This window comes from Anas acuta, chromosome W (genome assembly GCF_963932015.1).
Source record: "Anas acuta chromosome W, bAnaAcu1.1, whole genome shotgun sequence".
Classification (NCBI taxonomy): Eukaryota; Metazoa; Chordata; class Aves; order Anseriformes; family Anatidae; genus Anas; species Anas acuta.
The window spans coordinates 14,641,504-14,646,458 of record NC_089016.1 but is presented as its reverse complement, the minus strand read 5'-3'; the positions used below and the strand labels follow the sequence as shown (position 1 = coordinate 14,646,458).

Here is a 4,955-nt window from a genome sequence, read left to right as displayed (position 1 = left end):
TACTACTACTGATAATATGTAAGGAACAAGTGATGCACAATGCAATTACTCACCACCCGCTGATTTATGCCCAGCTTATCCCCAAGCAGCCAGCCACCCCACCCCGGCTAGCCACCCCTATATATTTTTTAGCATGACGCCAGATGGTATGGAATACCCCTTTATCCCCTCACAGCTCCTGCTGCACCCCTAGCCTGCCTGTTGGCAGGACAGAGCAAGAAGCTGAAAAGTCCTTGGCTTGGAGTAAGCACTGCTCTGCAACAATTAAAACATCAGCATGTTATCAGCACTCTTCTCATCCTAAATCCAAAACATAGCATTCTACCAGCAACTAGGAGGAAAATTAACTCTATGCTAGCTGAAAACAGAACATATATCCACCCCTTATTCCATACCATTTATGTCATGCTCAGGTTACACTCTTTTCCATACATTCTAATTAGTCACCATTTTCATCTAGGGTATATAGTAGTCATGGTAATGATAACATACAGTATTATATACTAATATATAGTACTTACCTTGGCACAATTCAACTCATGGGCTATTCTCACCCAGTATTAAATCCCCTTGAGGTACACAAAGGACCTCCCCATTCTTTTGCATTACCCACCAAGTGCATCCAGGTCCCCTCACCGCCATATGAAACCAGGACATATATCCTGAAAGCCGGACATACATCCACCCCTTATTCCATTCCATTTATGTCATGCTCCAGTTACGCCCTTTCCAATACATTCCAATTAATCAGCATTTTCATCTATGGTATATAGCAATCATGGTAGTGATGACATACAGTATTATATAATAATTAACATAATACAATTCAACTCGTGGACTATTCTCACCCAGTATTAAATCCCCTTGAGGTACACACCAGGACTCCCCATTCTTTTGCATTACCCACCAAGTGTATCCAGGTCCCTGAGCAAAAGCAATTCCACCAATGGGTTTGCCTTTTCCTGAGGCAGGAGTAGCCCAGACTGTTTTACCCAGCATATTTCTTACGTGCACTACAGGGACTTTATCCCCTTCTACAGTACGTAACAGGTTGGATTGGTCAGGTCCAGCTCAGTTGGCAGATCCCCTAGTATTGACTAACCAGGTAGCCTTTGCCAAATGCATATCCCCATTTTTGAATGTCCCAGCTCCCATTGCTTTCAGTGAAGTCTTTAACAGTCCATTGTATCTTTCCACTTTCCCGGAGGCTGGTGCATGATAGGGAATGTGATACACCCACTCAATACCATGCTCTTTGGCCCAAGTGTCTATAAGGTTGTTTTGGAAATGAGTCCCATTGTCTGACTCTATTCTTTCTGGGGTGCCATGTCACCATAGGACTTGCTTTTCAAGGCCCAGGATAGTGTTCCGGGCGGTGGCATGGGGCACAGGATATGTTTCCAGCCATCCGGTGGTTGCTTCCACCATTGTAAGTACATGGTGCTTGTCGTTGCGGGTTTGAGGGATTGTGATGTAATCAATCTGCCAGGCCTCTCCATATTTATATTTCAGCCATCGTCCTCCATACCAAAGAGGCTTTGACCGTTTGGCTTGCTTGATTGCAGCACATCTTTCACATGAATCATGAATAATCTGTGCTATATTGTCCATGGTCAGGTCCACCCCTTGATCACGAGCCCATCTGTATGTTGCATCTCTGCCTTGATGGCCTGAGGTGTCATGGGCCCATCGGGCTATAAATAATTCACCCTTATGTTGCCAGTCCAGGTCCACCTGAGCCTCTTCAGTTTTACCAGCCTGATCCACCAACCTGATCCTGGTTGTTTTGATGTTCTTCAGTAGCCCGATTCTTGGGCACATGAGCATCTACGTGGCGTACCTTTACAACCAGGTTCTCTACCCAGGCAGCAATATCTTGCCACAATGCAGCAGCCCAGATGGGTTTGTCCCCCCATTGAGGATTTTTTGAAACAGCAAGGAGGCCATGACTTGCTGCAGCTGAGCAAACCAAGCTACCAGGACGACTATGAAGAGTTGCCATGACGATGTTCTTCTATCGCCCGACTGAGGAATTAAAAATATTGTTGCAAGCAGCTGGCACTTCCTGTACCTGTGCACCTGTATTGTATTATTCACATGCAGATCCACAGGAATTAGATATCCTGGGAAGTGTAACAGCAACAGCATGTGTAAAGTTCAATTGCTCGCAAAAATAAACAAAAAACAAAAACATGAAACAAATCGTCAAGGCCACACTTGCTCCTTATTTCAATACATCTCTTTGGTGTAATTATACAAAACTATAATAGCATCCTTCCTTGTGCCAGGAGCTGCTCTGCTTGGCTGTGGGTTCGACTGTGGAGCGGACGCCCCTAGGTGCACCCTGAGCATTTTCCTTGGAGGGGTCTCCACTCTCAGCCGCTCACCGTGGGAGTAGAAAAGGACCTCCTGAAGCCGCGGACAAATTAGTTTAAGTGATATTTTTGTGGTATAAATGAGAAGTGCAAAAGGACTCTTTGTGTGACTGTGTGATTGTGCTATGTGAGTGAGATGCAGCATCCCTAGTGCTTAGTGGCTTTTTGACTGATGTACAAACGTTCCTGGGTAATATTCAGTTGGTTCGGAACATTGTAGGGATTACTGACAACTTAGCTATACTATTACCTTTATTGCGAGGAAGAAGCGCAAAGCAGGAGATTAAACTAACAAATGAGCAACAGCAGGCTCTTTTGCAAATAGTTTCTAAGATTGCAGATGGCGCTGCTTGCAGACATATAGCAGAAGTTGCACTCTCCTTACTAGTTAGCAATCACGTGTCTCATCCATTTGCGGTGCTTGGTCAGTAAAAAAAAAAAAAAAGAAAAGAAAAGAAAACAGGGCGAGCGGGGCAATCACTCTTCGATGCCAGGCACCCGCACCGAATGGAGACTGACCACAATCCTATGGAGTCTCCCAGTAATACAGGATTTGAAGAGGATTCTGATTATTCAGACTTTGAAGGAACAGATGTGAAAGATATGAGACTAGAAGCTGAAGCTCTTGTGAATTATGTTCTTTTTGCTGTCAGCAACGTTTGTCTCAAAAACCCTTCCATGTACAGAGGATGTGGCATATATCAATGTGGAAACCAGGGAAAGGAACAGGTACTGCCTGAGCTCACTGAAGCAGGACTCAGGGTAGTAGCTTATGATTTTGATCAGACTGATAACAGTTTGCAGACACCATACCACGAAACTGTCTACTCCTTATTGGACTCTCTCAGCCTGGCCTATTGAGAGGTGTTTGGAAATGCATTACTACAAAGACTAGAAGCTTTAAAGAAAGATCAGTCGTGATTTACCCTGAAGTGAAGAAGATTTAATATTAGAAGGAATTCTTAGTATGAGGCACTGCAATCTTTCTTACAAACACAGCCACAAACATCTTAAGCTTAATTTCTTGCATTAACATCTGCTACATACTAGTACTGATCTATAGCATTTTGCTTCAGAGGATTTGTGTATATCACAGTGCTATTGATAAATTGTAAAACTACTAAACTTATTTTTTCTTTTTGTTGAAGGTGAGCAAATAACTTGCTTCTGACAACATTTAACAAATTTTGGTCTCTTTTCAAAGTGTTACTATCCAAAACTCTTGAAAAACACGTATAGACTGAATATTACAGAGGCAAGTAGTAATTTTTTTTGGCGTATTCTTACTGATCATTGTCATATATGCTTTTTAAAATAGAAGTTAACTGTCTAATTAACATGTAGTAATTGAAATTGATTGGGTAGAACAGGCAATTAAGTTCTGTTTTAAACTGAAAATTACTTTTTTGCATAGAATAGAATTTCAGCTTGATTTGCTGTTCATAAATCTGAAAATTCTAAGCTTCAGTAGCAAGAAATATGGCTCTTGAACAGTTGAGTGTTGATTATATAATAACAGCATCTGAGTTAAAAGGAAATCTCAGTATTGTTTGATATGTCTGTGTCTGTGGAAACCAACAAACTCCAAAGAGTGAATGAGATGTACTGCTACTATATGAATGTATTGTCTGAATCGCAAATGAGCTAAGCACAGAAGTAAATTCAGATGTAACAGGCTACATTGCCTAAAGATGATGTTATATATGATATATATGTATGTATGCTATATTGTAACTGTTTGGGAGGCTTGAAAGACACTTTATCCTGTTTACTGTTCTGAATGTCTGTTTACACGATGTACAGGATATACCCAAGAGTATTTTTGCTTCAGCCTTTACATAATACAGTACTTTGGTACTCCTGTTTTTCAACTTTTCTCCCTCAATTGTACAGTATCCTCTCCTAATGAATAATGAGTAAGCACTGTAATGTTACTTGCATTGTATTGGTTTGAAACCAAAGGTTGTATGAAATTTGCTAAAGGGTAATAACAACAGCATTTGGAATAATTGTACAGCTATGGCACTACCTCCTGATGTTTTTCTGCTTTGCGGGGATAGGGCCTGGCAAGGTATCCCTGCAAATGCTATCGGAGGTCCACGTTACTTACTATACTTACTTACTAAACTTACTATATTTGCTCCTAGCTTGTCATAGTTGCGTAAGATCACTAGACATAAACGGGCATTGCTCATGTCAGATTGCAATGATAATGTGGAGTTGCTTGGTGTTGTGGTTAGAACGGCATTAGCACTTTTCGTGCCAGGAGCAGCAGCTGCGAATGCACTTAATAATTTAGAAAAATTGGCATACTGAGCCTAGAAGCAAGCCAATGCCACGACAGAAATACTTGAGGAGAAGTTACTAGATCAAAATAGTCAGCGACATGCGCTTTTACAGGATCAAGCTGCTATTAACGTTTTGCTTTTGGTTCAAGGACATGGGTGTGAGGATTTTTGAGGGAATGTGCTGTATGAACCTTTCTGATCACAGTGAGTCAATTCACAAATCCATTAGTTTCCTGAAAGAGCACATGAGAAAGATTTAATATGATATCAATCCTTTCAATCAATGGCTCAC

The 4,955-nt window shown here is 41.4% G+C and overlaps 1 pseudogene; it reads left to right on the top strand.

Annotated features, from left to right (window-relative positions):
- Positions 1 to 2,843: 2,843 nt before the first annotated feature.
- Positions 2,844 to 4,350, top strand: LOC137846944 (GSK3-beta interaction protein pseudogene; annotated as a pseudogene).
- Positions 4,351 to 4,955: the final 605 nt, after the last annotated feature.